General features: G+C 46.6%; 1 protein-coding gene across 4 annotated transcripts in view; it reads right to left on the minus strand.

Annotated features, from left to right (window-relative positions):
* Positions 1-13,346, minus strand: part of EFCAB11 (EF-hand calcium binding domain 11) — a 120,301-nt gene that overhangs the window by 50,191 nt on the left and 56,764 nt on the right. The window lies entirely within an intron of this gene.

The raw sequence follows: 13,346 nt of genomic DNA on the forward strand, positions 1-13,346 counted from the left end.
CCTACTTTCTGCCAGACGTGGCCCCAGGGCCTGGGAATGAAGTGACAGAGACTACAGTCGGTGACCTCTAGGAAATCACAGAGGGAAACAGGTACTTCTCATACAGGCGTGACACAGGCTCACACTCAGGCCTGATTCTAGAAACTCACACACCAAAGTGGGGGAGTGAGACCTGGGGATGTCCATGGTTTCATGTTCATAATTGATTTTTTAAAAAAGATTTTATCTATTTATTTTTAGAGAGGGGAAGGGAGGGAGAAAGAGAGGGAGAGAAACATCACTGTGTGGTTGCCTTTCACATACCCCCTACTAGAGACCTGGCCCGCAACCCAGGCATGTGCCCTGACTGGGAATCGAACTGGCGACCCTTTGGTTTGCTGGCCAGCACGCGACCACTGAGCCACACCAGCCAGGGCTCATAATTGATTCAGATGCTTAGTCTGCTGGTTCCCCATCACCAGGGTGGACAATAACACAATACAGCCCATGCATTTAATCACTGAGTATTTGCTGAGCACCATATGTGTACCATATGCAGGTGCTGGGTGCTGGAGGGACCATCACACCCCAGAACACAGGCAGCATGAGGTTAGGAGGGTCCAAGTCAGCCACGTGAAGAGGGAGATGATGCTGTCACAGGCAGGGCACGCTCGAGGACCCTGCCCGCATCTCCGAGTGTGGGGTCGCGTCCTGTGGGCTTGATGACTACATTAGAAAAATAAAGTAGTATGTTCATGGATTCTGAGTTTGTTTGGGTTTTTTTTTTTGAAAGGCCTAACCGACCCTCTAGTATGGTCCTCTCCCTTCACAGCTGAAAATCTCCAGGGCTGACCTGTCCAAGGTCATGCAGCAGAGAAGGGAAGAGAACCTGTGCCCTGTGCTTTTTCCTTTACTCATAGGAATAAAGGGTGTCTTCAAGAACCAGAAAAAAGTCAAAGTACATTTCTCAAGTCTAAAAAGCGCAACACAATTTTTGTGCGTTACTACAGGCATACTATCTCAAGAGCTATCAATCTGGGCCATTTTTAGAAAGATATAACCAACAAAGAAAAAGCAAGGTACATATAAAAAATGTCTTTGAAGCTATTTCGGTTGCTACTGTCAGAAAAATGTTTAAATTTAAACTCTAGCAGGCATAAAATAAGCTTATAGAAAACACTAGTTTTGGAATCCGAATCAATGACCTAGAAATAAATCTCAGAAAGGGCTAAGCGCAATTTTGAAAGAGTAGAATCAAAGAAAATAAAAATGTTATTTCCAAGTGGTTTGTAAAAATAATGTTTTGGGGTTACAATATAGGAATAGGTGCATTTTAAGTCTCCAGGTATTAATAACATACTGGCATTTTGTTACATAACACGCACTGGGTAAGGCGTGGGTTTCCTTTAACGGCATTTATTACTGGAAATACCTGAAGGATCTCATATTACAGTCTCGCCAATGGCACAAGCTCCTCTCCCTTTTCCGAGTCTTTGCCATCTGGCATCTACTTCCACCACTTCTCTGAAGTTCTTGAAGGTCATTTTGTCCTTCTGCCCAAAACCTCTGATTTCCTGACCTCCTTGTCCACCCCGCCTCACAGTACCGTCTTCCCTGCGTTTGCATGGAACTACAGGTTCCTGGCTCTCCTCTGACCATTCCTGGTCTGGCCTCCCTGCCAACCATGGGCACCCTCTCGAGGCTCTGCCTGGTCCACTTCTCTTTCTGCTCCTCCACTCATGCTGATGTGCGCTAGGATTCTCCCGCTCACTGAGGCTCCCCAGCCCTTGCAGCTGCCCCCGACAGTTGCCTTTGCACTGCTTCCCCAACTCCAACCAGGCCTTGAAGCTATCAGAGTCAGTCTGTGTAACACATGTAAGATCTGACCTTCCCTTCATACATCCATCGCCTTTACCCTCCACACAGGACCCCAGGGATTGAGCCCTAATCAGTCACCATGCTCCCTGAGGACCAGCTGCTTCATCCTCGGGTACCGCCTGCAGCCTCAAGCCAGATGGAGGCCTTTCTAGCATGTCCTTCCTCGTCCAAGAATCAGTGCGGGCCCTGCTGACTCCAGCCCCTGTGCCCCTCACCTGCAATGACTGTCCCCTTTGCAAGTCCAATCTCATACTTTCTCCAAGATCCAACGTGAAATTCCTTCTCTCATGATGCCTTCCCAACAAGCCCCTCCCACAGTGAATCTTAATTTCCTGCCACATCTGGATCACACTCCCTCACACTCACTCTGTGCACCTAAAGGGCAGTTCTCCTAGAGACCACGGTAATGCGGGCCCGGCAGGAGGGTCTCCATGTAGGTTTGCTAAATTGAACTCGATTATACCACAGCTCTGCCAAAGCGTAATTTTAATTACATAAGGATTGAGAAAATAAAAAGCACATCTTCTTGCTTCAAAAGTAACAGTTATACTCTAATTTCTTAAACTGTAAAATCAGAGATGGAGACATATGAAAAGCACTTTTTAAAATTGGAAATATCACTGGAATAAAATCTTTTAAGTATTCTTAGTTTTCTCTCCTTTGATGTTTTAGGAAGATCTTACCACTCTGAATATACAGGGGCCTTTGGCATTTGAGGAGCTGAGGACTGATGGCAATGGGTAGACTCAAATACGTGAAGGATGACTGGTGTCCAAAACACTGGGGTCAGAGAGATATTTTCCAAATGGGAAGTGAATTCTGACAAGAAGCTGTCTGCTGGGAAATGAAGGAAGGCTGTGAAAAGCTAGTAATCACGACTGAATTTTAGTTGTGTTGACTAGTCTGAAATACACATGTGGAATCTACAATATATAAGTTGTTCTGCAAAGAACTTAATTATGCAGAAGAGGAAGCCAGAGATCTTTTCAAATCTGAGCATCCACATTGTCAAACGTATTAATATGTCACAGGTAGCAGTTCTGTCTCACAGAATAACTGGCGTTCAGTTCTTTGCTGGGCTTACAAAGCTTACAGCGTTCATGTCAAGGTTAGCTCGTGGCAGGAAGGTGCTATAATAAGATGCTTCAAGGTCACGTGTGAAAATTAAAATCACACATGGGTACTTGTGTGTCATTTCCTCTGCATTACTTCTTTCTAATCACATGTGGAATGTTTTTTAATTCATTCACTAAGCATTTATTGAGCACTGTTCAAAGCCCCAGAGATTCAATGATCTCTGTCCAAAAGGAATTCGCAGGCAAATGGGAGCTCACAGGCTTGATGGGAAGAACTGAAAAGGGCAGGAAATAACTAAAACAGAAGAAAACACTAAATGGAAAATTTTAGTTTACTCCTAAATTTATTAAGTGAAGACTAATCCAACAACTCAACGTTTATATAAAGCCAGCAAAGAACTCTGACCACTTGATCACAGGTTCAGTTTTCTGGAATTTTCCTGCCTGAATGTGTCAGGCCAAGACAGCAGGAAGCAGCAGTTCCAAAGATGCTGCAAAATAGTGACGGTGTAGATGGGACAGTTTCGAGCAATGACAAATAAATTGTCCCTACATTTATTTCCTAAGAAATAACTGTGGATAGTTTTATTTTCTAGTTTGCTTTTGGCAATACTTTCTTCAACATTATTATATCATCATAAAGCCATTCTGAAAGAGTAACAGGAAATCATTACAGAAATGTTGGAAAACACACAAACAGTGGGAAGTGATCCGTATGACCAAATCCTAATGATTCTACAGGAAATAGGTAACAAAGAAAATCTTGAAATTAAACAAGACGGTCTGACAATAATTTTAGGGGAAATGGAATGAAATGGAACTGCAAAAGCAGACTAACTTGGTGGCCTGGGATGGTCTCCCCTCTTTGCCAGTATCTGCCTCTCCATCCTCTGCAGGCCCCCCCCCCCCCGCCCCCACCCCAGCAATGGTTCTGTTTCCTGAACTCCTTGTCTCACTTCACCCAGTGGAACCAGCAGTGAATGACCTGCGACTATTTATTTTCCGTGGTCCTGCCTTTCATCCCAAATGGATGGCGCACTCTTCCCTGAGGACAGGAAGTGGGCCTTCAATTTCTCTAGCAACCAGAAAGCACCCTGCACATGGTGGATATGCTAATTTTCGTTTAAATATTTACGTGAATGTTAAGAAAATATACTTGGTTGACAAGAAAGGTTAAAAACGTTAAATGCTGTAATATTTTTGTTTTCCTTGGCAACATTTCTGAGGAATTCAGTATAGCCTTGCATTATTTAGACAACTAAAAATTGTAAGAAATAAAACCATCCCCGTTGAAAAAAATGAAGATTCATTTATCTGAATTGTAAAATCTATTTCAACTTAGATAAGATATATAGAGAACAAAAGAGCATCAAATCTTTCATTAACCAACATTTATTTTCATCTCCTTCCCCTCCTGCCAAACTCCAGTTTATAAAGTGATTCTAATATCTCCAATGAAAAGTGCTGTTTAAATTTTTTTAAATAGCAAATAATTTTAAATAATGCATAATTGCCCTGAACAAGTAGGATCTACGCCTTTTTATTTTTTTATTCCACCTACCATACCCACACACTTCGCCTATTTAAACTTCAGACTCCCAGGTTCAAATGCCTATGGCACAGGAGTGTCAGAGACAAAGACCGCTGGGTAATCTGAGCCAGTCCAGCAGATAAGTAACCGTCTGGGTGTGTCCAGGGGAAGGCTGGTGGTGCGGGAAGTGCAAGTTTCAGGGACTCTGAGATGGCCCCACTGTCCACTCTGAAAACAATTCCTTCCCCTTCTGTTTAACATTCTGCAAATAAACATGGACTTCCATAGAACCCACTAAATCCCACTCCCATTGTGAATATCCAGGATCCCCCTGATTTGGGAAAGAAGGATCTCACCCACACCCGCAGCTTCGGGGACAGGGGAGTGATCTGCCCATCAGCAGGGCGCCCCCTTGCTAGTGGTGAATATTCTCAGATTAGGAGACACTCTTGTCCCCAGTAATTGGTTGAGGGTTGTCCCACCACCTCAGAGAGAAGCACAAGACCTCCCACCCACCTTGAGGTTGGGGGTGTGAGGCCCGGAGCTACAGTCATTAGTGTCGCAACTATAACAGGCATCTGGCCAAGGTCACAGGGGACACAGAGGCCAAGTCTGAGTCCCAGCTCTGATGAGTTACACCAAAGTCAACCCCACCTCTCCAAGGTTCAGTTTGAGAGCCAACTAATCTCCTCTACCACTTACAGCATCTGAGTTACAATCAGCACGTGTTACATTCTACAGACTGAAACAAAATTGCATCATAAAGTTCTTGTAAGTCACATTGGACAGAGTCTCCCTTGAAATCAGGTGTTGATTTAGAGATTAAGCCTGGGGTACATGAAGGGAGAAGAGATGCCATGAGAAAGGGAAAAGGCAATTTAGAAAAGGATGGCTGGAGAGGGGGAGTCTGATGAATTTTTTAAATGTTACTTATTACATCATTTTGCCTAAGCCTTGGTTGTTAGGGAATTTGGGTTTTTTAAGAGATGAATTCCTCAATTACAGGATTTCAGACACTGTCAGAGGTGACTGAAAAGATATTTCCGAGCCGGGGCCGTGCTGGGCACCCCTCCAATCACACACAGGAGGCGCCAGCAGCCCCCCATTCCCCTTCGGACCTGAACAGCCCTCACCAGCGGATCTTTCCCCTAAACCCCAGTTACACAGTCACAGCCACATGTATAACCTGTCAGTCTTTCACTTTAAATTCCTTAAAAATTTTTTCTCATTGATTGATTTTAGAGACAGAGGAAGGGGTGGGGGGAGAGAGAGAAACGCTGATTTTTTATTTCACTTATTCATGCATTCATTGGTTGATTCTTACATGTGCCCTGACTGGGGACCAACCTACAACCTCGGCACACTAGGACGACACTGTAACCAACTGAGCTACCTGGGCGGGGCATCACTTTAAATTCTTAAAACCAGACCCCAAACCTTTGAGGTTCTAAGCCCCTAAGACGGCCTACACACCTGGGGGACAGAGCTGTGTCTCTCTGCCACCTGCTCCAGGCTCCCCACCCACAGGCTTTCCCTCCTCAAGTCTCACTGGCAGTCACTCAAAGTCACGAAGACCCTCTCCTCCCTGAGTTCGGCACACGCAGTGCACCTCACCTGAGATGCTCTCCACACGGCCTGGCCTTCCGCGCCCTCCGCATTTGGCCGACCTGCCTCCATCTCCAGGTCGCTGCTGAAACGTCCCTCCCTCAGAGCTGCCAGTGGACCCCCATCTCACTCAGGGCCCCGGTTATAATCAGGCATGATACCCTTTGGTTTTCTAACATAGCAGGGTGAGATTCTTGATGATCTAGTTCCGCATAACTGTTTACCTAAGTCTGCTTTCCTGACTCGACTGTCCTTAAGTATAAAGGCAGGATCAAGGCTGTTTGCTCATCACCAGTTTGCAGGGCCTGAACTTGCTGAGTGATTTCGGGCTTTCTGCTCCCTAGGTAGTATGACACCTCGTCTCCTTCCTGGGACCAGCGCCCATGCCTTCCAGCTGGCTCATGCCTAACTCCCAACTACAACGGGTCGCCGGTGTCCTCAGCCCACACCCCATCCTCCCCAGCCCTCCCTAAACCTCACCTTCACCCGGGCAGCTTTGACTGTTGCCTCACTGTGGACATGTGTCCTGTTCTAGAACTAAGGTGTTAGAAGCAGTGCAAGGAAAGAAGTCATGAAAAGCAGGACTGGCCCAGGGGAGCTCCCAGCAAGGGAACAAATTCCACATGGGCTACTGTCTCCATGGTGACCCTCCTGTCCCCCAACACAACTACCCTCGCTCAGCCTTGTTTCACTGTGTTCCACACCCTGAATAATCTATACTTGCTTGATTTAAGAAGCATTTAATTAGTATGTCCTTTTCATACGGATACCTCAGGGAGGATTAAGGGACTGACAGTTATGAACACTACAGTGTGAATGAGTTAAATCAAAATGCTTCCCCACTAACACCTACCTCAGAAGGGCTATGAGGAAATGCGAGTTTGGATGGAGCGGAGAGATCGTGGACATGGGAACCTGCGAGGCAGGAGGGTACTGAAGAAAGGGTGGGGCTAGATAGAGCCTAGACAGGCAGGGAAAGGCTCCCCCTCCCTTCCATTCTGTCTCTTAACGCTAACAGGACCCGCAGGCATTGGGTACAGTCAACCACACTAGGCATCAAAGCTGCGGTCCAGTCATTACCTTCCAGGGCCCAGATTCAACTTCCCCCGACTCTGGAAACCTCAGCCAGCACCTACGTTTCCTCGTTTCTGCCAAAGGGGCAAACTCTGAGCCAAGCCCATCATAACTGTGCAATAAACACCTGTTTAACGCACAATTCCGCTGCGTGCAACCTGATCGTGGAATCAAAAAAAAAAAACAAAACAAAACAAAAACTTGGCGCCTGGGAAGAAACCCAGGAGGACCAAACAAAAATAAAGGTTTCTTTTTGATCATCTTCTAAGACCTTCGTGTAGTTTATAAGTTGGACAGGCCTGCGCTTTAAAGCAGGCATTTTGTTTCAACTGTTACTGCTTCTGGGGTTGTGTGGTCTTCAGGAAGAGCTTATGACATGGAATATCCCTACTACAAGGGAAGACATTTTGATTTTGTACCAAGCCCCACCGAAATAAGGCATGCATTAGCACACATCAAGATAAAAGTGCTCCTCGGAGGCAAGTAGCGAACTGTCTCCCTTAAAATGCTCTCCTGAAAACAGTGCGACTGGGGGTTCTCTTCCGGGGTTCTCGACACATGAGCACTTGTCTTCTACAACACAGCCGCAGGGAGACCCCCGGGGGCGGCTCCCTTCGCTCACTTTACACCGCCACTCCTGTGTCAAGTGCTCTGTGCATCAGACCAAAGTATTTGTTTGTTTGTTTGTTTTTCTGTAGCTGAATAAAGATATATTTGCAAACTAAGGATAAAGACGCTTCAAACCCTGCCTTTGAAGCCCATTTCACATTGAGTAATTGACTTCCCTCCTAGGGACCAATTACAAATCAGGAGGAAAATGACATTCCTGCCATTCACGAGAATACCAGAGACGGAAACACTATTTAAGCCTGCATCCTTTCCTATGGGAGCAAATGTGCGCACACTGGGTCTCACGTCAGCATGTTAAAGAGATACATCCACGCTCAGCAAAATAAAAATGTCTTTAACGTGCTTGTTAAATCGAGCTTATCCAAAAATATTAACTACCCGGATAGGAATGATACAGTTTCGGTGAGAAGAATAAGTATTCGAGTCATTAAAAAGACAGGTAACAGGCCCTGGCCGGGTGGCTCAGTTGGCTGGAGCATTGTCCCTCTCGCCAAAAGGTTGTGGGTTCAATCCCTAGTCAGGGCATGTACCTGGGCTGCGAGTTCAACCCCGGGCCGGGGTGTGCACAGGAGGCAGCTGATGGATGTTTCTCTCTAACATCAACGTTTAGCTCTCTCGTTCCCTTCCTCTTTCTCTAAAATCAGTAACATATCCTTGGGTGGGGGTTAAAAAAAGAGGGGTAACAAAATCTTAGTACCCCCACCACCGTCTCCTTGGCGGAGGTCACAGAACTTGGCCCTTACTACATAACTTCTCAAGACTAGAACTGTGTGGAATTCTGACTTCCGTGAGAAAAAACAAACAAACAAAGAAAACAAAAAACCTACATGCTCACGTGATGTTATCAGCATGTATTAAGCAAGGTTCTGACATCGTTAAAAGAATGAGCTTGCGTCCTGCCTAGAAAAACACGCAATGTTACTTCACCTCCCTGAGCCCTGCGTCAACACAAAAGAGGGGTGAGACCAGCCGCCTCGGGGGTGCTGTGCAGAGTAAATGAAACCGATCAAGGAAAGTGCTTGGTTTCTACAATATTAGGTGATAAAAACAATTTAGCTAGTAGTATGACGACAGCAACCTAAGGGCGACCTCACGAGTAATCTGGTGTCCTGCCTCTCAGGGTCGGCTAGGCCCTGCGGGGCACTGTCCTCCCATATGTGAGAAGGGTTGGGGGCATCCTAAAGGCATCGTTGTGGGGTCAAGCTGTCATTCTCGGGGGACACAGAAAGCACAGGTTGTCCTTAGAATGCTGCCACTTGAGAAGGGTGTGAAGAACCGTCTCTCTCTTCAGACAGGAGGTAGAATCAGGAAGGGAAGTAAGATGGGTTTCCCCACTGTCCTGGACAGTGAGGCTGGCAGAGCGCATATGACATTTCCCCAAATCTCTCAACTGCCCGGCAATGCCCCTCAGCATTATAAATATCGGAACTGTTTGCCGTCTGTTTTTAAGAACGAAGAAAATGAACTGTATCTAGAATTAGACATCAAGCTACAATGACTTTGATTAATCTTAGCTTAGGCAAATATAAGAGCACTTAAACTGTAACAAAGTTCACATCTACTAAGAAAGGTCCAACACTGAGCCTCTCCCGGATTTCTTGCGAGAAGATGTGTAGATACACCATTTTCCCATTGGATATGAAGGATTCTGAAGGGAAGACATTATCCTCTACTCTCCTAAAATCCACACAGGAATCTAACAGATGTTATGCAATTCATAGCCATTGAGTAATTTCAGATATAAGCGAAGTTACCCAAATCTGGTCATAAAAATTTATTATGTAATAGTTGATACATATGAAATAATGAATATATGTAACAAATAGCCACATCAAGAAGCGTGATAATAAAACCAAAACTGGTGAGCCCACCCCCAACTTCAGAACTAGGAAACAACCAACGTTACCACGGCTACCTGCGTGCTCCTTTCCAGGTCTCCACCCTGTGCCTCGCCTTCAGGAGTAATCCCTCTCCTCTGTATTGGAGTTACCCGTTCCCTTGCTTTTCAAGATCACTGTTTTCCAAATGTGGACCTTTAACTGTACATTGTTTAGTCTGGCTACACCCTGCAGAAACTTGGAGACCTTCTCTCTAAATGGATCTAAAGTTTGTGCTGTAGAGTGTAGGAGGGGTGGAGCTCAGAGCTGCTGACGTTGGTCCTCAGCAGGCATCAAGAGCCTGCCCTGCCCCTCCTCTTTCCACAGAACAAGCTGACGGTTCTAAGGCTTCTCCTGGTTTCCACCCATTGCGGCCACAAATTTCCTTCATTCTCACTCAGGATAGGTGCCTCTGCAGCTATTGTCTGAAATGGGGTAGAACTTTCTGCTCCCCCAATATGAATCTTTGCACTGGTCATCACAACAGAGCAGACTCGGGGCTGACGCCCTCTTGGAGAGGAAGTCCTCATCCTGGAGGAGAGATGCAGCCACCCGGACACTGTCTGTGCATCCACTGCAACCACTTCTCCCTTAGAAGCAGAGGACCCTTCCTGCCTGGTTGACCATAAAATTTGGTCAACATATTCTCTACCAATTCCCATGGACTTCCTTCAAACGCTGTGAGGAACCATGGGTTCCTCCTCCTTCTTCCAGAAAGCCACGTCACTGTCAGCAACCCACCCTCATGGATGAGACTGTTGAGAACTGTGACGGAGCTGAGAATTCGGCCTCCTTGCAGCCTGCCACAGTCTCAGGGATGCTGGCGGAAGGCCCAGGACTACCGCGTCACAGACAAAGGACTTCATTACTCACGGCCCAGCAAGCAGCTTGCGGAGCCACACACTTGTCAGTTCCTCTTACCCCCAAATCGTATGAGGTGATGCACACGGACGCAGGCAGATGCAGGAGATGAACCTTGAGTTTAGGGAGCCAGATCTTTTAAAGCGGCTGGCAAGCACACCTGCCTTTTGTTCTCGTGAGGGCGTGCAATCTGCAGCCCAACACAAAATCGTAAACTTACGTAAAACTTGAGATTTTTCTTGTGTGATTATATGTTGCAATGTATTTAATGGGTGGCCCAAGAGAACTCTTCTTCTCCCAATGTGGCCCAGAGACGCCAAAAGGTTGGACACCCCTGTGAGGGTTTAGACTAACTCTGAGACTAACTTAGACTAACTCTGTCGTCTAAGACTGTTCGGTCACTACACAAACATCCTCGAAAAGAGAGATATTCTGGAACAAAGGGCAGTGCGTGCCTCACTGAGAAGACGTGTAAAAACGAGAGGGGTCCATAGAGCCCCCGCAGTCTCCCATCATCTGCTATCCTTTGAAGTTCTTCTTAAATGTTTTTTATTGCATGCTTGTTTTGAATTCTGTCTTGAGCCCAGAAACGACAGTCATTAATCACAGAGCCGCTCGGAGGAACGCACGTCCGCGTGCAGCGAAGGGCCCCCCCGAAGGCGTGTGTTTGTTAGGGGTTGATAGGTTCGGGCATCCAGAAGTCTTGAGGGAGTCTCTGCAACACAGTTTTTTCCTTAGACGAAACTACAGTAATTTTTCTGTATAGTATTAATTTGGAATGTAATTAATAATTCCAAGAGACGTAAAGATCTGCTGTGAGACAGAACCATAAAACTGCTGAAAGGCCCGGCCAGCGTCCGTGTGGCCAGGAAGCCTCCTTGACATGACGGAAGCTGTCCTTGCCGCCAAGCCCCTACTTTACATTACCCTACAATTTGCACCTTTTCCTCCCAAATTGTCAGTTTCCCATGTTACTAATGTACTGACCTCTTCCTTATATTACCCCGTAATTTGCACCTTTCCTTTAAGTCCACCATATTCCTTGCATTACTAACGGCTGACCTCTCTTTTCTATTATCCTGCAATTTACACCTCTTCCCCCTGACCCCATGATTTCCCACATCGCTACTAATGTACTGACGCCTCACAATTTGTACTGCATTTCTTGCAATTTGCCCCCGCCTTTTTTCTTTTTTCCCCAGAAAAAAAAACGGATGGAAAGCTGCATTGTGGCCATGTGTCCAGAGCTAAGGGACAGAGGCTGCTGAGAGGGAGTGCCCTGGACGTCACTCCAAGCCTTTGGACAGGGCTCCTGATTTAGAAAGGCGTTAGAACATGATTAAATCTGTGTTCTGCTGATGGCTAAGTCCACGATGAGAGGAAGATGTAAATTTCACCATCTGTCCTTTAAGAAAGCTTCAGGGGCTCCGCAGGATGAGAAAAGTCTACAACCACTAGCCTCATTTACATTTAGCATATTCTTTTTATTGCATCTGAAGGAAAGCGAGGCTGGTTCATATGTTAACGATTTCCCTCAGTGCGTCCTCCTGCCACTTGCCGCACCTCCTCCTGGTCACTCTCGGGTGAGACTTCCTGAGGAATGTGCTACCTCCGTTGAGTCCTATGAGACTTAGAGTTGGGGAGACAAAGGGAGTAGAGTTCAGAAAATTCTGGATGCAAAACGTTGCATGTGCAAAGGCACAGGGTCTAAAACCTTTAGGGAACTTCCAATACTTCCAAACAGTTCGAGCCCATATGAATAGGAAGGTGGCTGAAGCCACGCGATCACAGAAGAGCCATCTGAAGGAATATGGACATCCTACTCAATGTCATTGGGAGCCGTTGAAGAGTTTGAAGCAGGAGAGCAGTGTGCTCACAGAGGAAGTCACGATGATCTCTCGGATGGTGGTGAGGTGGGTATGTGAGCGTGGGGGTGATACCAGAGGTGGAAAAACAAATCAGGAGAGCACACGATTCACTAGGAGGGAGATGATGAGGGCTCGTGTCGCGGGCTGAACGGCGCCCCCTGAAGTCTCTATGTGGAGGTCCTCACTCCTTGTGCCACAGAACGTGACTCTATCTGGAGACAAGGTCTTGAAAGAGGTGATTAAGGGAAAATGAGGTCACTGGGGTGGGCCCTAACTCACTCTGACTGGTGTCCTTACACAAACAGGAAATTAGGACAGAGACACACAGACAGACGTCCATGAGAAGACACAGAGGACAGAGCCTCACCCTGCTGACACTTTGCTTTCACTCTTCTATCCTCCAGGATTCTAAGAAAATCAGTTTCTGGGGTGCCATCCCCTCTGTGGTGTCTGTCATGGCAGACCAGCGCAGCAGGGGTTAAGGATGGCGAGGAGGAAAAGACCTGAGACAGACTTGGCTGGCAGAAGAGACATAATCTGTTGGTTACAAGTATTCAAGAAAAGAAGCTGAACTGGGTAGATGATGATGATACTGCGAACCAAGAAATATAATGCAAGAAGCGCGAAAGATCAGCTTGTCGAGGTAAAAGACAAAACACTGAGAACATGTGGAGTCAGAGGGGTCAGTGAAGCCATCACAAGAGAGAGGGAATCAGTCTGGAATTTAGAAAACAGGACTGAGATAAGGCACCGAACTGGGAGATGCCCAGGTGGATGTGGGTGCTCTGAAGGAAGCCTCGCAGAGAGAGAGTGTGGGTAAGAAGGAGAGTGGGCGGGGGGAGGGGCAGACAGCAGAAGGCCACCCCCTGAAGGAGACAGAAAGGAATGAACACCGTAGGCAGGACGGGGTCCAGAGACAGTACCGTCTCAGACACCAACAGAAAAGGGTGTTCCAAGGAGGGGGCAG

Source organism: Desmodus rotundus, chromosome 7, assembly GCF_022682495.2.
Source record: "Desmodus rotundus isolate HL8 chromosome 7, HLdesRot8A.1, whole genome shotgun sequence".
Classification (NCBI taxonomy): Eukaryota; Metazoa; Chordata; class Mammalia; order Chiroptera; family Phyllostomidae; genus Desmodus; species Desmodus rotundus.